The 25,526-nt window shown below is 42.9% G+C and overlaps 1 long non-coding RNA gene across 2 annotated transcripts in view; it reads right to left on the reverse strand.

Moving 5' to 3' along the window:
• Positions 1-24,054, reverse strand: part of LOC135240054 (uncharacterized) — a 49,429-nt gene extending 25,375 nt beyond the window's left edge. For both annotated transcript variants that reach the window (XR_010325567.1, XR_010325568.1), the window contains exon 1: positions 23,350-24,054. This is a non-coding gene — a long non-coding RNA (uncharacterized LOC135240054). The remainder of the gene's footprint in view (positions 1-23,349) is intronic.
• Between the last annotated feature and the right edge of the window lie 1,472 nt (positions 24,055-25,526).

The raw sequence follows: 25,526 nt of genomic DNA on the forward strand, positions 1-25,526 counted from the left end.
GTGTTGAGGAGTGAAGAGAACATGGAGGACAGTACCCTTCGGTTTGACATTAGACGTGCACTGTGAATGCTGGGCTGAACATGGGAGACAAACACAAGGGGAAAAAGCAGAGACGAGAGAGTAACAGGTGGACAGGTCTTCAGGGGTGCTGGACTTCCTCCATTTCGGTTCAGTCTTTCACAGGATGTACCCTCCCACGCCCCCTCTACACATTACCGAACGTTTCCACCGAGAAGCTATTGGATGATATCTCAAAGATTCTAACTGTCGAGACTTGTATAACAGCTTAATTGTCTCATTATGAAGGTAGGTCAGCTGGCGAAAGTTCATGACGTAACGATGTGCATAATGTCATTACCTCTGCCGAGGAGATTATGCAATGACGTTCGTCCGTCCATCTGTGACAGACATATCTGGAAAAGTAATGGCCAGATTGCCATGAAATTGGCTGATGGGCACATTCATGTTCCAAAAGGAAGAAACCTATTCAGTTTAGTGACCCCCGTGACTTTTCCTCTAGCGCCACCATCAGGCCAAGCAGACCTTGAAAAGTAATTACTGGATTGCTGAAACGAGTGAATTCTTTCCAGTTTTATAAATGAAAGCATGCATTCAGAGGGCATTCTTTTTAGTTTTTGAAATTAAAGCATGCACCCTAACAAGTGCATTCCCTCTAGTGTTTTAATTGAAAGTTGTAGAAAATCAGTGAGAGTTACAGCAGTTACAGCCAAAAGAACTAGAACACAATACCGCAGCACAGTTGGCGAGCTCAACCGACAGTTGGCAATCTAAGCATTCAGCAGCTTTGCTGATGGTTTATAGTTTTCTGCTGGAAATGATGATGACTGACCTTGGGCAATAATTAATATGCCCCCAAGGAATGTAATTTATCACATTATATTCAATTCACTGTAAATAGAAAACATATTTAGACTGCCCTGGAGCTTTTAGCTCATATTTGTTCTGTGATTGCCAATAAATATTTTAAAAGCGCCACATAGCAATATCATACCTCTCTGCGGCTCTAATGACATTTATGCATAATGCATGATATAATCCGTGAATATATGCATGCATGTATGAGGTATGGGAGTTTGCCTACTACCAACCAATACATAATTTGATAATATAGATGATCATATTTGAAATATATATATATATATATATTTTTCGAGTATATTATATATTTTTTTTTTCTGTTTGTTAATCAGGTCGATATATTGCAATTGGAACATCGTTCACTAGCCTGCAATGGGAATCCTGGGATGTTAGCTCACTTCCAACACCCTTACATTGGAGCAGTCAGAAGAAAGAAAAAAAAAAGACACTTGAATGTTTATTTAAAAAAAAAAAAAAAAAGAACAAACAGTGGTGATGGCAGAGGATTGCTTCCATCAAAGCTCTTGTCAGGCATTGAGGCGGTCATGATGCATGATGCTGACTACCCGTCTCTGCTAATGGACCACAGGCGAAACCACAAGAGCTTTGGTTTCAAGTCAAACACGTGCTCTGAATACTTTTAACCCCGTAGATGCTGGTGAACTTCGGAAGCGAAAGCAGGTCACTGGGACCTTTCACATACCGTAATGCAAATACATTTCGCATTATGGGGCAGGATGGGCAGCCAGATTAATAAATATGCCCCTGACTGCCCCCCATGAGATGCAAATTTACCAAGGGAATGTGTGCCTCGTCTATCCCGAGAAAGACTATATTTACATGCTTCATAGAACGAGGGCTCTTATTCGGACAAACAGATGTGCTTTTGGGGGGGGGGGGGTTTCTGCTGAGAACAGTCAGTTATTAATATTCACTCTTCCTGTTGAGCATGTTAAACACGCAGGCACACAAGACTGTCAAGTAATTCAAGACTGTCACAGACAGCCATTTAACTCTTGCTTGCGTGTGGTTTGCAGTTCCTTTTAGTGTACAATTTAAAGGATTTTTTGCAATATAAAACAAACAGATAAAAAGATTGTAAGAGCATCCAGAGCAATAAGATCAACCACTGGGGTGGCAAACAAACAGGAGCAGAGAAGGAACCGAAACAATAACTATTAGTTTCACTATTTGCCATCTGCGGATGACAAACTACCCGTCAGATGAATCAGACTGGGGGCATTTTCTCTCTGCCCTTGCCCTACGCTTGCTAGTGACCATGCTAGTGTGCTAGTGTCCATGCTATTGTGTTAACACCCAAGCTAGCACCCATGCTAGTGTGCTAGTGTCTATGCTAGTATGTTAACACCCATGCTAGTGTGTTAGCACTCATGCTAGCGAGTTAGTGCCCTTATTAGTGATTTTAAATTTGACTTTGCAACACAGAAAAACAAAATAACCAATGAAATAATTGCAAAAGCAATAATATTAAACTGTAAATACAATTGTAATCTACATCTTTACATTCAGCAAATCAATAAAAATGGACTTAAATATTAGTATGAATACACACTGGAGGAAAATGTGAGAATAAGATTTTCAAACTAAGACTGAAAACTTGGCCACAGTTTGCAGGGAAATGTCTATTTTCGGAAAGATAAATAAAGAACATTTTCAAAACTTCATCAGTTTTTTCACACTTCATTAGACACTGGGAAACAGGGGAAGGATCAGACTTGCTAATTACATTTTTGCTTGCACACCGCTTGCTGGGAGAGTTTAAAAATAAAACCGTGAAGTGTGTGTGTGTGTGTGGTTAAATTCAGATCCTTGAGCTTCGGGGAGTGGGTCTGGCACCCAGAGATACTGCTGCATTATAATGATTATCTTTCTAATTCTTACATCTCACACATTTATTATTATTATTATTATTATTATCATCATCACCACCATTATTATTATTGTTATTATTATTATTGTTATTAGGGCCCTGTTCCTCATTTGTCGCTTAACTAAATCTGGATTTTTCGATGAGGTCTGCCGGATTCAGCTAGCCTTGCTAATTGATATTCAGGATCATCTCTTCTCCTAGCGCTCCTCTTCGCTTTTAATGAGCCGGTTTCGCTCGAGCCAGATGTCACTCAGTCTAGGGTAACTAACTGCCTGTTCCCCGGAGGAGGAGGAGGAGGAGGAGGAGGAGGAGGAGGATCGGCGAAGCGCACAAAGACAAAGATTTTTCAACGGCGGCGTCCAAAGAGTACCTCCGCTTATTTTAGCGCCGAGGAGCGGACGATTAATTAGCCTTTTTTCGCTCTGCGATGCTGACTGTCAGACGCCGGGCCCCGGCACTTCAGCGGCCTGTCGTGGAAATTTACACTAAAACAATACAGTCCTTAATAATAGGATTTTTTTTTCCACAAGGCAGCGTGCCATGAAAATAAAGTTCTATCTTTATTGAGATCTCAAGGGGGGGGAAAAAAATCCAGATCCTCCAGCTGCTCCCAGAGTTTACAGCAGGATTTCTTCCAAAAAATCGTTTGTCCACAGCACATATTTATGCATTTCAAGCCAAAGCATAGTTATATAAAAACAGGATTTCATTGGTTCATTTTTCCGTACAGGTAGCCTACAAATTTAGACAATTCCGGTTATAATACTACATGCCTTAATCTCACAAACTGAAACTGAAAAAGCTTTGATAGGTAACACGTCTTCAGGTCTGCCATTCAAGGTGACCAGGCCTCCTGTTTCTCATGATATTTTTGGATTTGGCCAAAAAACAACAATCTCCTGTTATCTCATCAGAAAAAGTTAAACAAATAAACTTTAGCGCTCACTAATGGTTATAAAAAGATTTTCTCACACAGGCAATAGAGCCAAGGCACTTCTCCACATATCTCACCGACCTCTCTAAATTTTACACATCCAGTACGGTCATGATCGTGAAGTTATTTTTAAAACAATATATTTTCAGGTATGTTTCATAGCGTTGTAACTTGCTAGGCAGCTAATGTTAGCTGGCTGACTATCTAACACTGTGGTATTACTGCTGTTTAATTTTGGTGCATGCTCAGCCAGTTGTATCCCAGCTGTATAAAATTAAATTAATATAGACTTAGAATATGCATTCCGTTCATTTCTAATCATGCCAGTTACAGTACACCTGTTTGAAATGTATTTAATTAGCTTTGAACCACCACTTCACAAAAAAAGCCCCTTCACAAGCTGGCATATTTGTCATAGACTTCAGTATGCATCTAAAATATTCTTCATCTCACACAAAAAAAAAAACTTGTCTGGAGGTCTGAGCCAATCAAGAGGATTGGGCTACACTAATACTGCTGTAATACCGCAGAACTACCCAAAGTGAAGTGAGAAAGAAAACTCTCACAAACAAATGTGACTCATCCACTGCAGCCACACCCCAAGGAGGAAACCTGGCATTAAACGCTAATAAACTCGTTAAACTGAATAGGTGAAGGGACTTCCTGTTTAAGAAGATCTGCCTGAGGACGTCGTCATGGGGACCTGCGAGCGATCCGTCGACCTCTGGTGCATCGTGAGCTTTTCATCGCTTATACTGAAATGATACTTATGGGATGAGCATGGTCAGCTTGCATAAAAAAAAAACGTAGCCTGTAATTGAATTATCTGCGATTGCACAAAAGCCCGTTTTTTTTTTTTTTTTGATGGCATTTACTCTCGTACGGCTGGGGAAATGTGACGAACGCCTTTCTGCGACCTCTGGAGTGCTCGCGAAGGCTCTTCAGATAGCGGCGCGCGCGGCTCATTTACTGACATTTCCTTCAGCTCCCCCCGGGGTAGAGAGCAGCAGCGCCGCTAGCCGAAAAAAAAACCCCACAATAATTATTATTATTATTATTATTATTATAATTATAATAATAATAATATCATTATCGTTATTATTATTACTGAAATACCTATGTTATCCTCCCCCCCATCAATACAATACAAGCATGTGGTCTCCTTGGAAACGTGCCAAGCTACTACTTCTCACATGTGAAGGCTAATAATGCAGAGTGGGGAGGCATCACATTGAAAAAAGGGGGGTCACTGGTGAATTATGGGACATGCTGGTCCTCCAGGCCAACTGCATCCCTCCCTCCCTCCCTCCCTCAGTGAAGTTGCAGAGAGTTATGTGCAGCTGAGCAGGGGCCGCCAGCCAATCACGTGCCATGCTGCACAGCTGCAGCCAATGACATGCCATGCTGCAGGGCTGCATTCCCCTATGAAACCAGTCGGTCCCTGCCCATGTTCCGCCGTGGTCAGAAGATGCATCTCTTCAGACAGTACCTGGAATAACTATCACTATATTTATAGGGGGCCCCTAAGACAGCATTCAATAGATCCTGATCAGCATTAGCATAGCACTTCAACCTATCAATGCGTTTGGGCAAACCGTTAAGATGCTCGGTTTCGTCCTGGTTTAGGGCTAATGGAGACCTGTGAAACGCTCCCTCAGAGTACGCCGTCGTGTCCACTCTCAGTCTTAAGCAGAGGTGTGATCCTGGCAGTTTGCGCGTGTGGGCAATTTACACAACCTAGGGCTCGTATAAGAATGGCGGATATTTATCAGCGACAGGCATTTAACTTAATCATGCTATTGGCTGATTCTGACATTCCCCCGTCTTTCATCCTGCAGAATACGCCATCTGTGCTTTAATCTCATGACCTGGGTGATAAAAATATGGGGGAGATAATATTTTTTTTGGCACGGCAGTGTTTTGCCAGCATCCACGGTGGTTTAAAAGCCGTGTTAGTGATGATAACTGCAGACGTTTTATCACTTTACTCCTGGATGGAGTGGCAGAGCCAGTTAAACACAGTGCTCTAGCGGATGGGAGTCTGGGAACTGCTGGAGATGATGCAATTTTGTGAAATGTATTTCCTCTTATGTGTGCTGCCCACAAACTCTTTTTTTTTTTTTTAAGTAACGCAGCACATTTCTTTGTAAAGTCATAGGCGCAGGGCCCTGTTTCATAATGCAGGATTACTGAGCACAGATTTACTGGGCAGCCAAGTAATTGAGGCTTGAATGGATACAATTTTTACTTTTGTTGATCTAATGGATTCAAGACAATCATATTTGTTAAATATTACCCTACATACTGTAACACCCAGTTTAGCCAATGAAACCTAGATGCGATGGAAATTTGGGTATTTTGCATTGGCCAGTTTTCAGTCCTCCTGCTTCCTGATTGGATGAGCAGGGGCCAGTTTGAGTGAACCCTCCATAAGTACGTATGCAACTTATTTTTCCATAAACAAGACTTGCTCACAGCGGTTAGCTGGATACTGCTGAGTAACCGTAACGATGAGGGTAACTATCCAGTTTCTCAGTGAGTATCCAGCTAACCTAATCCTGTTGTGACATGTCTCTTGGACCCCACTCGATAAGCGCCCTGCTCGGTGTGACGTGTGTGAGGTCACACTGAGAGACTCCTGGACATTTCCCCAGCCCCTTGGTTCTCACAGTTTACAGCTTGTTTCATCCCCCCCCCCACCTGCAGAGGAGCAGGCACCACATCCCAGGAGGCGATGCCATAAATCGCTCGAGGAGCTCCCCGCCCCTCTCAGCCACCTCACCTTGGTGCACGGAGCAGTGTCCCCGCGAGGCACTGCTTATCGAGCAACGGCACAAAAGCAACGAGGAAGAAACGGCCGGGTTCGAGTGAGCTTCACAGATTTCACCACGTATTCCATTACACGGTATCCGTGGTTACAATTACGCTACACATGCTGATGATTTTTCCGCGAAGAGCTTGCTGATTCAGAATACAATGAACGTTTAATGAGTGAGTGTCGTGTACTCCATTTTGTCTGTTCGACTACAAGGCTCTTATGCTTTCATTGTTAAAAAATGTGGAAATTTAAAAAGTATTTTTTTAAACTATTTTACTGATTGTTAGTCTTATTTGAATGAATGAATGAATTAATTAATTAATACATTTATTTGACAATTTAAAAACAAGATTTCATAATACTGCATAGCAGACAGCAAGCCTGAGGATAGCTGAGGATAGAAACACAAAGAAACCAGCAGGTTTATTTCCATATTTTTTCATTTACCTATTTTTGTGTAGGTAATTGTATTTTTAACATGTCGACTTACTTACCAATGCTTATAAAGAAAGAAAAAAAAGAGCATTTATATGAATATCACTCACATAAACCAGATGAATGCATTTAAGGTCTCTCACACTGTAAATATCTCTAGATAAGAGCATCTGCTAAATGAATGTTATGTAATGCAATGCCTCTCTCTCTCTCTCCCTCACTTTCCCTCTCCATCCCTCTCTTCTTCTCTCCCCCTCTCTTTCCCTCTCCAATCACTTTCTCTTCCTCTCTCTCCCCCTCTCCCCCTCCCCCCTTCTCCCCCCCTCCTCAGCGAGCCCTTTTATGTAACGTGAGCCTGTTCTGCATTAATAGGCAGGAACTGTGGTTGATGTCCAGCTATTTGCACAGGAGATGTTGTGCAAATATTTGCTCTTGTCTCTGCTTTTACATTAGCGTGCGCACGCACACACACGCACACAGACACACACACACACACACACACACACACACACACACAGACACACACGCACACACACACGCACGCACGCACAGACAGACATACACATACACACACACACACACACACACACAGGCAGACACACATACACGCACAGACACACACACACACACGCAGACACACACATGCACATACGCATGGAGACACACACACACACACACACACACAGACACACGCACACACACAGACACATACTACACACACACACACAAATGCACGTACACACACTGTACATGTGCATACAAACAAGTACACAAATGCATGTGCACGTACACACACGCACACACATACACACACGCACGTACACACACACACACGCACCTGCTATCTACCAAATGTCAATCAATGGACATACAATGACATAACACGGAAGGAGTGGGCAGACGTTGAGAGATTCTGTCAGCCATTCTCGTTTTCTCTTCCACCTCTCTCTTTCTCTCTTCCACCTCTCTCTTTCTCTCTCCCTCCTCTCTCTTTCTCTCTCCCTCCCTCTCAACTCTGAATGTTCCCTCAGCCATGGCCTCCTAATGCATACCTTGGTCAACACTCCTAACCTACATTTTACATGAGAGCCAAATCTATATTTAACAGGCTTTAATTGAGTTTGAGGGGAAAAAATTGCCTAGCTCCTCTTACAGAAATCATTGTATTAGGGACTGAACTCGGGACTTCATATAGGAGGGAAGTTTATTAATCCCTCCATGAAAAAAAGGTCTTCCCTTGACTCACCCCACAAATAGTTAGTTCTGTGTGAAAATCACAAAGGCTTACACACAGTATGGGAGAATTTGAGGGACGTACTGAAGTTGGAGTAAATACTATCCAATCAAACAATAGCTGGCTACGTTAATGAACAACTCAGTGCTCCGTTATGGCCCTCTGAGGTAGGTTACTATTTTATTTTTATTTTATTTATTCTTTTAAATGTATTTATTTTATTTTTACCATAGTTGAAATATCGCTATTAGCTACTGCTGAAAGCTAAGGCTATACAGGTTTTCCAAAAGCAGATTTCCTCACCTGAATTTCCAGCCTCACCTGAGCGCGGCAGTCTGCTTTCATCACGCTCATTAATTAAACGATTATTACATTGCACCTGCCCAGTCATCCGCACGGTTAAGTCAATTACCACTTAACTTATGATTGACAGCAGTGTTCCTGCAAAGTCAGGGCACTGCGTTCACTGTGTGGTTATTAAAACCAGACATTGTAATATATATTTTTTTTTATAGTTCTGTGCCACGTCATTGTTTTTTCATAACTTTTAAAAAATACATTTTTATGGGCTTTTCAGCTCTATTGGACAAGACAGTGTAGAGAGAGAGAGAAAGAGAGGGAGAGTGACAGAGAGGAAGAAAGAGAGAGAAAGAGCGGGAGGGGGAGTGTGATGGAGGAGAGAAAGAGGAGTGGGAGTGGATGAGAGAGAGAGAGAAAGGGAGAGAGTGGGGAGTGAGATAGAGAGAGAGAGAGAGAGAGTGAGTGGAGAGTGTGATGGGAGAGAGAGAGAGAGAGAGAGAGAGAGAGGGTGGGGAGTGTGATTAGAGAGAGGAAGAGAATTACAATGAGGAACGCCCGTTTGGACTCAAACCATCTATGGTTGCAGCTTGTAAGGAGCATGTGGTAAATGCTCTGCAGGCTGTGCCAGGAGGCCCCCCCTGTAATCAGAGTCCTGGGAAGCAGCCACACACACACATACACACACACACAAACTGAGCTTCGTCCACCCGCTCAAAAATGACACGTGAAAGGCTGTCCGCAAGAAGGGAACGCTTGACAGGAGGGGCAGGCTAAAAATAAACAAAATCATTAATGCGGACGGCCCGAGAAAACTTTGTGGCTGAATTTAAATCACTGCTTGATGATGCTTGGCGGAAACACGTCTTGTTAAATCAGAGGTGACAGTTATTGTTCTGGCAGGTATCATTTTGCTTTCTGTGCAATGTTTGGAAAGACTTTCTCTCACTCGCTGTCACTCGTCCAGTACCGTTGCAGTGCTGTTTTAATTAATTTTTTTCTGTCATGCGCAAAAGAATGACCATATTTCAGCATGTATTTGGTAATTAGGTGGTTTATGGAAATTGGATTCACTCTTGAAGTGAGTCTTGGACAGGTTGGGGATGATGGACTCAGGCTTTATGGAGGGCTGTCCTGCTTTCTGTGGGTTTTCCATGATGTTTATTCTCCTCACCAAAAATAAAATGTAAAGTAAAAAAAATAATGCAAAAAAGGTCTCTCCTCCAGGGGATACTGTGCCCACATTCTCCACCAATCGTGGTGCAGTGCTGGGGGTGGTCATTGTGACTCATGGCGAACAGATGAGATACAGAAAACTGTGTTAAAACTACTTTTACAGCTATGTAAAACCGGTCTCTAGGCCTGAACTCTAGACCTTTTATAGAGCCCAATAATTTGGCAGTTGGTATCAGCTGTTGCCATGCCGATGAGTCGTGCTGACGCTGTCCAAGGTCCTGCAGCTCTCCCAGGTCACTGAAACAAGTGAGGTTCTGAAGGGACAGCGCACTAGATACCGGATAAAGGATAAAGTGCAGACATCATAAGATAAGTATATATCTTAAGTGCTACAATGTGAAGCCATTAGTTACAATGAATGCATTTATTCATCATAAAGAAAAGGGGGTATTTGGACGTCGTATTGTGACAGTACGATGAAAGTGAAGAAACGACCCTTGTGCTGCCCAAGCAGAATTCTCGTAGCACTGTATCTCTCACACAGTACACCACCTGTTATTCAAAACTCCTTAAGACTTACTTCCTGATCCATTAAAAAAAATAAAAAATAAAACCAGCATCACAAGGGGTGACACTGGCAGGCCAGGGAAGCATGGAATGCCCCTGAAGATGGGGAGGGGTGGGGGGGTCCTAGGTAGATGGGTTGACGGCAATCCTGGGTTGTCATGGATGATGTGACATCGATGACCCCCCCCCCCCCGCCCCCCGCCAACTTGCCCAAGTGTCACCTGCAGTATATTTCACAGCTGATCAGCGAGTGCCCATGACAAGGCCTTGGCCTAATGGAAACCCAGGAAGTGCAACAGCAGCAGCAAAAAAAAAAGAAAAAGAAAAAGAAAAAAGAACAGAGAGAGGGAGGGAGGGAGGGAGGGGGTGACAAACTCCCTGTGCTAACAGCACGTCTATTATTGTCATAGCGACTTGCCGTGAGAAACGACAGGGGCCTCTTTTGTTAGCTCCCCCAAAGCAACTCAGGTTTATTTCACACGGAACGCTCAATCAGCGACACCCAAATTCGTTATTTCTAATTATGAATGAAAACGCATATTTTGTAGTGTCACCGTTCAATTCCAAAAAATGCTTCCATCAGCTACGAATAAGCTGTAATTTTGACTTCTCATCCATTTAGCTCAAGATTACACAGGTGGTCTTTCATTTGTTATGTGATTAATGACTTCTAACAAGAACATTCACCCAGCTCCTTGATAAAATTAGATTTACACCCATCACAGTTACGTGTACATTTATACCAGTTTTGGCTGTTCGCGCAGGTAACAGCATACAGGCGTTTGTGTGAGGTATGGGACATCAAACTGCAGTTGAATAGAACAATACAGTCAACAAAACTGTTTAAACTAACATTCAATTTGCACTTGACTTGTGTTCTATTTGCATTAATATCCGAGGAGAGCAGTCAAAAAGAAAGCTTCACCGACTTCTTCTCTACAAAAATAAAAAAAATATTTTAAAAAGATTAAAATGTCACAGACCTGGCAAGGCTTAATGCATTACGTATTTAAAAAAAAATAAAAAAATCCAGTTTCTAGATTAGGCCCACACAAGCCTAATGTGATTACCCTGTCTATGCAAGACAGTGGGTCATGCTCTAACTGTAAGGTGATACATGCAATGACGGCCAGCTACAAAAGGACACAGGGCTGCAAACACAGTAGAAAGATCCGGGATACGTCACACCGTCAGCGAGACCCGTCTGTTGGAGAGCAGCACCGATGATGCCTCACGTCTGCAGGCACTTAATTACACCGTGCTTCTTTTTTTTTTTTGGATAGCACGAGACAAAAAAAAACCATCACCAAGCCCTTTCATGGCTATTAGAATTAGAGCTTGTTGACAGAAGAAGAAGAAGGAAAAAAAAAAAAAAACGTGGTCTCAAATGACCATTTTTGTTGGAAAACAGGAAGCAATGTTTTTTTCCCCCCCCCCCAGGGTCTTCAATTTCAGTGTTGCTGATTCACGGTCAGAACTGAATAATTAAGGCTCATTGAGGCCAGTAGCTAAATGTTTATTTTTTTTGGGAAACAGGAAGTAGGAAGCAACTCACCACCCCCCCACCTCCCCCCCCCAGGTCTCCAATTTCAGTGCTGTTGATTCACGGTCAGAACTGAATGATTGAGGCTCATTGATGTTCAACAGCTAAATGTCAGTTTTGGTAACGTACTCAAATTACATTTCCTTTACACTTTGAGCATACGGATACCTGTGAATGCAATCATCAGCTTATCATCACGCAAGGTCAGTTTCACGTGACACTCATTAATACACGTCCACAATAAAGACCGACTATCTCAATCCCAGCAGACTGGTTCGCTCTAGTTTATGTAGAAAAGGCTTGCTGTAGATTAAAATTCAATTACCCGCAAACTCTATTAGCCACCATAAAATACGGTAATGAAACCACTTTTCTTTTTTTTTCTTTTTTTCTTTTTTTTTTTTTGCAGTGCATGGCATTTTAAACACTGGGTCTTGCCAAAATTCCGTAGTAAGTCAAGACAAGTACCAGGAAAGCATTTCATTACGCTCAGTACGTCTGTTAGGGTTCAAGCTGAGGAAAAGAACGTGTACCCCATGCCCCAGTAATGACTTGCCAAGTTTAATTATGGTCTTTATCCTTCCTGTTAATTAGAACACAGTGTTGCTGCATTTCACGCAGGTGTCCTGGAACACCCATTGCATTTACATTTACATTACAGGCATTTAGCAGACGCTCTTATCCAGAGCGACTTACACAACTTTTTACACAGCATTTTACATTGCATCCATTTATACAGCTGGATATATACTTAAGCGATTCAGGTTAAGTACCGTGCTCAAGGGTACAACGGCAGTGTCCTAACCCAGGAATTGAACCTATGACCTTTCGGTTACAAGCCCAGTTCCTTTCCCACTGTGCTACACTGCTGCCCATTGCATTGCAACTTGCCTCATAGGATCATTTTTATTATACAGTGCTGCCTGGAATTGTTGCCAGCCTAGCTGAAGCTGAACTGAAAAATAGGCAAAGAAAAAATTTTTTTTAAAAGATTGACATTGTACAAATGTCAAAACCCTTTCTTGAAGTTTTTTAAAATGTATTTTTATGATGAAATGTCACATAACATATCTGGGACTCTGGAGTCACTGGATTTGACAGTATTGTATTTAATGCACTTTTATCCCTGTGGGTTTACTTTAAATAAAAGAGTCTCATGAGAGCAGATTTTTATAATTAAGGGGAAAAAAAAGATGTATTGCTGTGTTTGAATTTTAAATTTCCTCCAAAATTACAAGAGCATACAAGCACTGGAACTTATAGCAGCCATTTCTTGTATCTGAGGTTTCCCCCCCCCCCCCCCCCCCCCCCCCCCCCCCCATTGGTTACTTCTCTTGATTTTTTGTCTGTGTCGCAAAGTCAAATTAAAATACATTTGTATTGACTTTCTTTCTACGCCTACAGAAGTTACTCACTCTGTAATGTTAAAAAAAAACATTTTTAATGATTTCAGATCATTGATTTTAAAATGTACAAACTGGCAGATTAAGTGGCAGATTACCATGCGATTTTAGCACACCGAATAATGACTAAAGAGTCAATCCGTTTGAGTGAAACCCTAATGGAGTTATGAGCCCAGTGAATAGTTTTGTGCCTCCGTTTCATCACTGTAAATGTGGAACATAATGACGTCTCCTGCCTCGCTTCCAAATGGCCAGAGCCACTGACCCGTGCGCCTGTGATGCTGTTTGCCAAGGCACTCAAAATGATTAACTAAAGTGCAAGTGCAACTGAAAACATAGCAAGGGGGTTTTAAGTGTGTTTAATTTTCTTTTGGAGGAAGAAGGTGGTGGTGGTGGGGGGGGGGGGGGGGGGTGACGTGAATGCTGTTCCAGTCTCCGAAAAGTATCCTCAAATTATTTTTTAAAAAAATATGTTTTTGACAGGATAGTTCTTTCAGGACACATCAACACTGCCAGCCAGCGTTATTTTTAAGTGCATGTTTTAAAAAAAAAAAAAAACGTTTTTTAAAAACGGCCATTTTCTCCATGGCAACGTGCTAACGAAACTGCAAACTGCCCATGACTAAAGACAGCAGGCTTGAGCTCCGGCCACACCCGGTAAGATAGTTTTGCTCGTTTCGTCCGTTTCACAGTATTGCTTATGACCACGGAAAAGCAAGAGCTCTGTCTATGAACTCACAGCATCACAAACACTCAGGCAGAGACGTGTAAAGGGGTGAGAGGGTGGGGGGAGTTCAGTGATTGAGGCACTGCATTTAAATTCCTCCGTAGCCTACTTATGAAAAATGGGATTTATACCTACTTCAGCAGCCCAGCGAGTACGCGGCTAAGAATAAAAGCAATTATTGCAGCGTGTGATTGATAGCAGCTGCTGAAGCCCGTCCAGCGCATTGTTGTGTTCGCTGGGATCCTGCCTCTCATTTACAGAGTTATATTACCGCAGCTTTTCCGCCTGATTGCACAGAGAGGGGCTCACTGTCAGCACTTCATTTCAGACTAATCTTTTTAATTTTAGGAGATTTTTTTTTTTTTAAGTAGGTTGTGACTCTAATAGCCTCTCGCTATGCAAATGGGGATTGAGCAATCCCTCTAAAGTGGGAATCATCCGCAACGATGTTGATTTGTGAAAAACTGACAAAAATATTTCAGCCGGGAAAGTGCCTATTGGGAGAATACAGTATAGATATATACCTAAGAATTATGGGATGTTACTTGCTTAATTGAGGGACCACACCTGTAAAGAAGCACCTTATTAATTGTACATTGTAACTCTAATTTCCTCAAGAGTTTTTTATTTTGGTTGTAACCTGTTTGTGTGTGTGTATGTGTGTGCATGTGCAAGAGAAAGAGAGAGATAGTGTATGTGTGTGTGTGTGTGTTTGTATGTGTGTGTGTGTGTGTGTGTGAGAGAGAGAGAGTGTTAGTGTGAATGGGTGTGTGTATGTGTGTGAGTGAGTCATCATGCATTAAAATGCTGGTCAAACTCAGTTGCCCATTATTTGGCTACCATGGCTAGAAGCACAGATGGAGAAAAAGAGATCTCAGTGCCTTTGAAATAGCTGTGGTCGTTGGGGGCATATCTTACAGGAGCTTCAGCGATGAGGACTGCTCAAGTGGCTGAAGTTTAAAGTTAACATGATGTTAAACTAGGGGTTTCAGCTGTGGCCAAACGTGCATACTCCTCAGCCGTGATGTCCGTGCGTTGGTTTGAGGCAAAACAAACGAGCCACTCTGAATCAGATGACAGCAAATGTCAACCTGAAAGTCCGATGAGTCATCCTTCAGCCTGTCATCGGCAAACGGATGAGCTGCATGTGTGAGTTGTGTCAGAAGAGGCCCAGATGTTCAGGTGGTTCTGTCATGGTGCTGGGTGCATTTTTGTGCTGTTCTTTAGGTCCACTGAACCCCTCATAGGAAGTCAACTGCGATCAAACCATCTCCTGAATACTGTGGTTGTTACTTCAGCTGTAATCCGCTCAACCCACTTTATTTGCTGTGATACATTATTATATTTCAAGTGCATCCGTTCTACCACTATTTTACAGCCAGATTGTTCCCAAGATTTCTTCCCAGTTTTTTTCTCACCACCGTTTGGGTTTTTCTCCCCATTGGGAGTTTTTTTTTTTTCCTTATATGCTTGCTTGGCCTGGTTTTTGCTCAGTATCACTCTGTACTCTTTGCTTGTTTTCTGTGACTCTGTAAGTGTCTTTGTGACAGTCTTCTGTAAAAAGTGCAATACAAATAAAATTTATTTGATGGTAAAGCATTTCTATCCTGGTCTCTTTCAAGATGGCAATGCCCCCATCCATACAGGGCACAGGTGGCCACTGAAAGATTGGATGGGCATGAAAATCATGTGAACCAATTGACTTGCCAGTCTCAGCCAACAGACAAATTAAACTCCAACTGAGCACTTTTTGGAGATTCTGGACTGCAGCCCAAGACCACAGTTTCCACCACCATCAACGAGCAGCCAAATTTCTCGTTGAAGAATGGTGTCACATCTCTCCAGTACAGTTCCAGGCACGTGTAGGAACTTTGCCAAGCTGCACTGAAGCTGTCCTCGCGGTATGTGGTGGCCCAATGCCTTATTAACACACTTTATGTTGGTGCGTCCTTCATATTGGCAGTTAACATATATACCGGTGTATATATTATAGTGAGAAACTACCATGGAAACTGAATATTTTGGCACTTGGAATAAAACCCTGTGACTCTGTTGTTCGCTCATCTTTGCAGTCCAGCACAGATGCTGATACTCATGATGCTGGTCTCCTGATAGGCGTTTACTTTTGGTGTTTGCACAAAGTATTATTTCTCTCTAAAATGTTTGTCACAGCGGCTCTGATAAAAATCCATTGTGATCCCAATGTCCAAGCGAGATAAAGCTGCTAAATATTAGACAGGGTATTTATTTATCTCTAGGAAAACAGAGGGATTTATGAATCTGTGGAGGTTCAGGTAGAGAAAACTCAGAGTTCATTCAGCAGGGATTTATTGGGGAATAATAATAACGCCTGAATCAGACCTAAGGTTATTAAAAATTTCCTTTTAGCTTTTACTTGCTAATAAATCCAAAGGATTAATTTATTCCCTGCAAAGAAAATTACTGCGAAGAAGCACAAATACTTGCATTTAGCTGTGAAACAAAGGAAGAATGTTATTTGAATCTAGTCCTTTCTAGTGCCTTTCTAGCTTCTGTATTCCATTAATGACAAACGGGAAATCCAAAATTCAAGTGGAAATGCATTTTGAGGTAGTGGAAATATTCTGCATATATTGCAAAATATTCATTATGTATTGGTGTACATATGCTGTGGGCTCAAACTCATCATATAAATACTAATACGTAATATAATAAATTCTACGAGATTATGTATATTTCATATAATATATAATGCTATATATTCTTCCATGTTTGAAATGTATTTCTGAAAATGTCATTTTAGCATATAAGATTACTGTGAGTGTGTGTATTCATAAAATTCTTAATTTTAAAATTGTATGAAGATGTACAGCATATATTTATGCAGTGCAGTGCAGTGGTGAAATCTTCTAATGGTATTATCAAGTTCCATTTCATTTTATGAAATCCCATAGTTTACATTTCAGAGGCATAATCTGGATTAAAGTTATAATCTGCTGTTCTCCAGTGAGGGAGCTTTGCCATAGTGATGTAGGTTTATCCGGGAAAACGTTTTTTGATCAAAAATGTTTAGACATTAAAACCTTTGAAATCATAACATTATATATTCATAACTCTCTATCCTCCTTGGCCAGGATTTCTCTAACCCAAACGGTTTTTTTCTGTTAAAAATGTCAGTGTTTCTTTGAATTATTTAGATGTCCCAAAATGTAACCAAAATTGAAAAATATATATATTATTGCAAGTCGAAATTAGACATTTTCTCCCAGAAATATTCTGAGTGTTATCGATTTGTGAAGAGCAGTAACTTCACGCATGAAGAAGGGTACATTCACAGATGTATTTTTTGTTTTTGTCGTTCAATCAATCAATAAATCAAATTAATTGTATCACGCATTTTGTCACAGCAAGCGTCACAGGTCACATGGGCCTGAAGCCCCATAGAGCAAGCTTGTGGCAACAGCGGCAAGGAAAAACTCCTGGGAAGACGTGTGGGAAGAAACCAGACTCAGTACAGGGGGGAGGGTCCATCTGCCTTCGGGCAGGTTCAGGTTGCGGGTTCACAAATACAACGTCAGTTTCAGACAGGTGACATGGAACAGGTGAAGGCGGCAGTCTAGTGGCAGGGAGGCAGGCTGGAGCGTTGGACATACGGGGGGACTGACACTGTGGGCGTCGGGGTCGCTGTCGTACACGTTTAGCTCAGATTTATTTCCACGTCTTGGCTGTCTGAGCTGTCAGTATGAACCCCTGTACACCTGAATGCAGTTCTCCCTGAACCCTGAACACCTGAATGCAGGTCTCCCTGAACCCTGAACCCTGAACCGAGTACACCCTGAACCCTGAACACTCGGAGGCTCCCCTAATAGCCTGAGCACTTCCGCACCTCTCCTTCACAAGATGGCTGTGCGTAACAGGGTCTGAGCAAGGAGTCGTGGTGACCGGGCGTGTGCACAGACAGACACCAGCATATGAAGCTCCCTGCCCTGAGACAGTAAAATTGTCCTCTTGGCGGCAGCAAATAATTATTTTTTGGTTCCCCCATCTCCACTCCACGCGTGCACCAACACCACAACCCCCCCCCCCCCCCCCCCAAACCCTGCACATAGACTCTACATACGCACCACATACTCTGATTGGTACTGAGGTAACTGCACCATAGACTCTACATATGCACCAGATGCTATGAGAGGTACTGAGGTAACTACACCATAGACTCTACATGCGCACCAGATGCTAGGAGAGGTACTGAGGTAACTGCACCATAGACTCTACATACGCACCAGATGCTATGAGAGGTACTGAGGTAACTGCACCATAGACTCCACATACGCACCAGAGGTACTAGAAAACTGCACCATAGACTCTACATACACACCAGATGCACTGAGCGGTACGGAGGTAACTGCACCAACCTTTTTGCAGTGAACGTGTTTCACTTTAACACCGCACTGGAAGGCCTCGAAATTTGAAGGCCTCAGGAAAATAACTACGGGAGAGTTCGAAGGCCAAGTGGAACGAGAGCACAGCGGGAACGCGGGGGCATGAATATCTGGCGATCCTGCGGAGTCTGTCATTATGCCACCGGTGACTCACGTTCGGAACACTAGAGCCCTTTCAAGCCTTGCTCCCAGGAAGTGATGACGTCATCGATGATGCACAGACCGCTCCATGTTTATCTTTTGCGTGTGTGGTAAACACGCGCGTGTTCACCAACGGTTTCTCCTCTCTACATCAAAGTCTACTGGACAGCTTCATCAGAGTCCTTTTTTTTTTTGAAAATACTTACCTGCAAAAAATAAATAAATAAATAAAAATACAAAACCCATTCCATGAAAGAGAACCGGCCGTGTCCATTAATTTCATGTGAGGTCTGGGGTTTCCTGCGGCCGCAGCGTCCCAAGCAATTACATCTCCGTATCGACAGCCCCGAAAATACAGCTCCCAACTGCTGGGCTATGGGCTTTTTCCACCTGCTGGAGGCTGCAAATTCAGCTACTTCTGGATCCAACGGGCTCTCGTCCAAACCTGAGCTCAAACACACTTCTCCAGAGGACTTTTACTGCTCCATCAACTTGAGAATTCATAATATTCGCTTACGAAATGTTCTTAAGTGAATGAAAGTGTTGTATATGTACACTGCTTTCAGTTTCTGGGATGTGTGTGTCTTTTTCGAGACACAAAACCTCACTCAGACTCAAAACCTTCTGACTGTAAGAGGGTCGACTGGAGTTATACCCACTCAGGGTCTGATATGTAACAGTGCGTTCATAGCTCTGTTCACCCAAGCATCCCATTAAATCCATGCTCTCCAGTTATTTCAAATCAGCCCTTCAGGGCATTTTTTTAATTTCATGCCTCCATTAACGGACTTCAAGCCCTGTTTCCTGGTTTAAGGGTGAATTACATTGCCTTTAATTACTTTGTTCATGACTGCCTATATAAAATAATGATCGTTCTCATGACTATGCACAGCAACATAATCAAATTTCATTGTTATGGGAACACTTGCTCCCTCAACTAACTGGTGAGAACTTGGTGCGATAGCCAAACCGAAGACGCCATTTTAAAAACTTAACTGCAGCAGGGGACATGGGAATCAAGGTGGAGATGCATCGGGTATTACAGATATCCAGATATTAACACATCACATCAAAAATATATCCAGGTATTAAGCTCTTAGGAAGAAGAGCCTCTGGTTTCCTTCCACTTTAAGGAGACTGTGATGGGTTTATCAATCAAATGGTCTCCTAACTGCAAACATAGTGATGGCATATTCAATCACAATGAATGGTGAGTCTCTCAGTTTATCTGAAATATTAAGCTGGGAACATTTTGTTAAAAACACAAAGGCAGCGGTGAGAGTGAGGGCCCCTCACCAGGATGACACGAGAAACACTTTAATGAGAACAAAACGGACTCGACTGAAAGGAAACCTTCGGCCCTAATTGGAAAGAATCGTACAGTAGGGTGCTCGGCGCCGCAGAAATTACCCACAATGCATTCCCTCCGACACGCTGGCTGTCTACGGTCATCATTTAAATGCTGAAACAAACAAAAAAAAATAATAACTGACCCTCTTTTGCTCTTTATGAGCGCTGTGTTCTCTTTCTGTTCTGCAGAAAGTTCTGTGCACAATCTTTTCCCAGTAACTGTTTTGTCAGCAAGCTAGGATGCGCTATTAAGACATTCTGGCTTCCACATCTGAAATGTCACACAGGTACAGTACAGTAGTATGCTGCACAATTCCTTTATAAATGTGCTGATTCTGAGCCATTGCTATACGCTGTGTTTCAACCACTTCATGCCTCAAAATGGACCCACGGGTGTTCTGTGGGGGAATAAAATCCCATGTGCACAGAGCTCCTGACCTTTGTGTGTGTTCTCGGTCTGTCCACCACTACACGTTCCCAGAGCTTCACTTCCTTCCTCTAAAAATAAAAAAACGTACATGTACAAACTGCTGATGAAACACGCAGTGAAATTATGGGGTTTAACCGGAAAAGCTCGGTCGAAGGCTCGGTTGTCACATTTCCAAGGTCTTCATTAAACCTCGAACGGACCGCCGTAACGAAAGGCACCCGAAGGACCGGCTCGATTCTGATGGAGCCGGACGTTCGAAAAGCGTCACCCCTTCCGCCCCGAGCAACAAAAGCCTCGTCCTGTCCAAGGCCACCGGCGAAAATTGCCTTTCAGCTGATAATAACATAATGGGAATAATTAGCCGCCGCAGAATAAAGTGAGCGGTCGTAGTCTCTTCTTGAAGGGGCCCCTGCTGACTCCGTGCTGGAGATGAACGTGAAAAAAAGAACTTCATTTGCATCCCAAAGGGGAGGAAGCCCAATACATATTCATACGCCTTGTGGTTATACATTCAACCCAGGGGCATAAAAGGCATTCATAAATTTTTTATTTTTTATTTTTTTAAATGACCTGCTGAAGAAAAATGCATTTATGCTCTTCATAATCCAGGCAGAGGATTAACTGCGATGTTCCTTGGTTCCATGTACACTGAATTGAATTACACTCTGATGCCTGTCTGGACAGAACTAGGCCAAAATAATTGGTTTCAAGGACAGTGGGTTACAGTTGCCTGTCTTATGCATTAGCCATTTGTTAAAGGCATACTATGCAGGATTCTTACCTTGAAATTATCATAAGATAACCATGCTAAGGCATATCTATGATGCACAGGCAATCTTTGCCTTTTACGCATTTTCAGCAAATTCGAGCGACTTTACCTGTATTTGTTGTTCTAAAATGTGTACGGGATGTTTCTGGGTGTGACATTCTTTTCTGTGTGGGGAGTGGTGGGTGTTCCTACCAGAGCCTGTGGTTTGGAATCAAAGTTCAGCATGTTTTTTGCTAGCTGGCTGGCTAGCTAGCTGCCGCAGTGGCCCAGATACAGCGAAGCAAAGAGACAAGCTGACAGGCCTCTTTCAAGAACTAGAGTTAACACTGGAATTTATTTTCCTTGGTGGCGTCAGCTGCAGTGTAGCCGAGGGGATGAACAGTGAAAAGCTCGGCTAGGTCTCATCACACGTTCTGGTACAGACCAGGCGAACCGAGAATATGCCGACCTTGTTATTCATCCTCTGACAACACAGGCAGTATGTGTGACGGTTGGCGCGTCTGCAGTGCGGAAAATAAGAACGTCACACGATTTTGAGGAGCCGCCATCTCCTGAAGTTGGCGGGAAGAGTTACGGGAGATCAACAAGTTCGGCTGAATTTGGGGTTGGGAAAAAATTGAATAAAATCATGGAAGAAATAAAATAATATATATGTATATATATATATATAGAAAAAAAACTTATAGAAACCTCACTCAAGGACATCTTATCCACTGCATAACAGCCAGTGATTATTAATGAACTTCATCAAAGTGATCTCCAGATGGTTTCGAGACGGTAATTGACTGATTAAACAGCTCCCGAACACCTGCTATTCTGCATAATGTAAAGGAGGCGGCCGACAGAATCCAGTCCTTCCGCTACCGTGAGCGGCGCTAACTGCCTCGCCGATACGTCTTCTCTCTCTCTATCTTTCTGTCTCCCTCGCTCGCTCTCTTCCTCCCTCCATCTCCTGCTTCCTCAAGCATGGCTTATGAGCGAGCGAGAGAGAGATAGAGAGAGAGAGAGAGCGAGAGAGAGAGACGGCTTTCCCCTTCAGTGACTTCCCATCTCCTCTGTCTGCTAAATTAATTGACTGAAAAGCGATGGAACCCTGTCTGCGATTATAAAAGTATTTTCAGGGAGAAAAATACAAATATGATTTATCTTCCATTACCCCGCGCCGTGCTATTAAAGCTAAACAGCTTAAAACGAGATATGTTTTTATTGACATCGAGCCATTCCGTCTCTTATTCTTATTTTGGTCCAGTTTCATCGATGAAATCTCACACAAATTCGGAGGGAAATTCCCAGGTGATTGCGCATTAAGACTTCGAGAGTGGACGTGGAGGCCACCTGGGCAACAACGCTGTGTCATTAAAATGGGAGAACGAGCGTCGCACGCATAGTGCGCCAAAGCAAGTTCTGTCGGGAAACTCAAAAACGCAGCCGACCAATCGGTAGGGCCCTTTAACCGCATGCCCGCGCGTTTCCACAATCGTCCAATTGAATGCACGCAACACTCTACTCTTACTCATCCAATCACAGTCTTAAAAATTAAAAATTGCGCTCACCCTCCACCACCACCTGTTGCTTGGATCTGCCTCGAGATCCTGGGGGGGTTTACTGGTATTCCGCATATTTAGTAGGGGAGATGTACAGTACTCCCAGGTAGATAGGGTAGTGGACGCCGGTGCGTGCAGTAATACCTGAAGCAGATCCCTTCACCCCCAAACCAAAAATATGTATTTACATATCCATGAAAATATTTTAATATGCGAGTTCTTTGTCCTGACTGAAATATTTTCCACCTAACGGAGTCATAGTAAAGAACTAAAGTTCCTGAAGAGGGACCATTACATTACAGGCATTTAGCAGACGCTCTTATCCAGAGCGACTTACACAACATTTTACATTGTATCCATTTATACAGCTGGATATATACTGAAGCAATTCCGGTTAAGTACCTTGCTCAAGGGTACAACGGCAGTGTCCTTATCCGGGAATCGAACCTGCGTTCCGTACCCACTGTGCTACGCTGCCGCCGGACCACGTCTCTGTTCCGCTGCCAGTCACCGTAACACACCTCCATGTCCGCTTAAGCGTACTGTCACGAGCAAAACGTTTCTTACTTCCTTCCTCTCTCGGGCTCGTTTAACTGAAAGTCTGTGCAAGGGATTAAGAAGTGTAACCTAAAATTGTGATGCATTGATTTCTATTACATTACATTACATTTATTTGGTAAACGCTTTAATCCAAAGCGACGTACAATAACTGCGTTAAATCGCTGTTGTGCAGAGGTGGCCCCAACTCTGAACTACGGAGACAAAAAAAATAAAAAAGCAATGGACTCACCAGTGGGTGATGATTCAGAGTAGAAGCGGCAAGGTCGTTCTTATTGGCCAGCCTAGAGGAGTGTTGCTGTTGTTGTCGTTGTTGTTGTTCAAATGTTTTTTTGCATGCAAAACAATTATCAAAGAGGGGGGGGGGGGGAAGAAAAGATCCCTTTGGGGTAAATGATGAGAGCAAGATTAGAAAAACTGCTGGAAGCTTTGCAAAGAAGCAGCAAAACACAAAACAGTGCCTCACTGTAACCAACGTTCCCAAAACAAAACCACAGTTCTCCACAAAAAAGAAAAGAAAAGAAAACCTGAGTAATTTGCCTCCAATGTCTTTCGATCCTGGGCCTTCTCACTATTTCCTCAAGTCTCTAACAATTTCCCGGCAACACGTGTCTGAATCTGAAGGACCCAACACTCAAACACCTGAGTCTGCTAATCGAGGTCTTGATTGAAGAACATGACCATGATTAGCTAATTAGTTGAATCAGGTGTCTCCCTTCCAAATATGGACCATGGACTAAAGCAGTAGTCTCCAACCCTGGTCCTGGAGAGCTACAGGGTCTGCTGGTTTTTGTTTTCACCTTAAAATCAGCACCCAATTGAGACCCAAGACACCAGGTGAGTTGAGTTAACTGTGTAATCAACGGTTCTAATTGATTCATGAAGTGCAGAGTCACCATGAAAACCAGCAGACCCTGCAGCTCTCCAGGACCAGGGTTGGAGACCACTGGACTAAAATAAAAAGAGTTTTTTTTTTTTTTTTGCACAGCCAGGTTTTATGCAGTGCAGTTATCCTGTTAACTCAGTAATCCTGCTTCATGATACAGGCCCCAGAATTTAGCATGCTAAAATGCTGCCAGTGTAAACGTGTTACATGTCGTTAGAAAAAAAAACTGCATTTCACGAATAAGAAAAAGACACTTAGAAGGTGACATTTACATGAACAGAAATAATACATTTATTTGCTCTGCATTTCCAACATTATACATTGGACAGGCAGGGATCTCAAACTCAAATCCCAGAGGACCACTGTGTCTACTGGTTTTTTATGTGTTTCTGCACTTTAAGTGCTTAATATAAGTCGCGGATTGGCTGAAGAGTCTTTACGCACCTTGCTTCCTAAATGCCTAGATCGGCTGCTGATTGACAGGTGATCACAAAAACTGGCATAGACTGCTGCCCTTAGGGACCGGAGTTTTAGACCCCTGGGGTACGGCATATGTTAGAGGAAGGAGTGTGCGTTTAGGCAGAGTGAGATCGACAGTTAAGTCCTGCGGCTCATTTTAAAATTAATAACTGAGCCTTGACAGGAGAGGTGCATAATGAGCACGGGAGTCGAGTTCACCTGAGTTGACTCGCAGAGCGGCTGAGAGAGATGGGACACGCTTCGGTTCGCTCTTAACAGAAGCTCACGGTGAGCGGCGCGTCTCACCCGTTCACCGCGTGACGGAGCGAAGCGTTGTTATCCGAAGCCTACGCAACAGCGTAGCCCAAAACAACAGTTTTTTTTTTTTGTTTTGTTTTTTTTATTTTTTATTTTTTATTTTTTCAAAGAAAAAGAGCAGACAGCCCACTCCTCCCTGAGGTATATTTTTACAGTGTTCAGACAGGCGGAAAGCAGAGGTGAAAGATAGTCCCGGTTCCTCAGACTGTCGTTGCTCCCGCTGTATTTGGGCACGACGACGGTTGCTAGGAGATAACGTGAGAGGCCACCCTGAGATGGAAAAGACATCTTGATTCTGTCAAGTTCAGAGAGCGGTGTTTAAAAAAAATCGCTCGCTTTTTCTTTTTTCAGCATAATGACGTGGCCACACAACGGGGCAACTATTAGAGGCCCAAGGCAAATTATTTTTGAAGTTATATCCTATCCAGAAAAGAGGATGATTATGATTTGGGGGGGGGGGCTGTAGACCTGGGGGGTCCCTAGGCTATCACCCATGTCGCCTATGCCTTGAATCAGCTCCCACTAGGCTTATACTGTACAGCATCGCCACAGCATATCCACTACAGGGATTGTGAAGATGGATGAACGCTGTGTATCATTTCCTTGGTTATCTGATGCTCTGATTGGCAATGCCTTTTTTTTTCCATTTTCCCAAAACTCCCACAAAAGTGTTGTTTTGCTGTGTGAACCAGACAGGAGCCACCCCAGGGACCGAGGGGGCAATCTGCAGTAAAACAGAAGCTGCA

Source organism: Anguilla rostrata, chromosome 14 (assembly GCF_018555375.3).
Source record: "Anguilla rostrata isolate EN2019 chromosome 14, ASM1855537v3, whole genome shotgun sequence".
NCBI classification, from domain to species: Eukaryota; Metazoa; Chordata; class Actinopteri; order Anguilliformes; family Anguillidae; genus Anguilla; species Anguilla rostrata.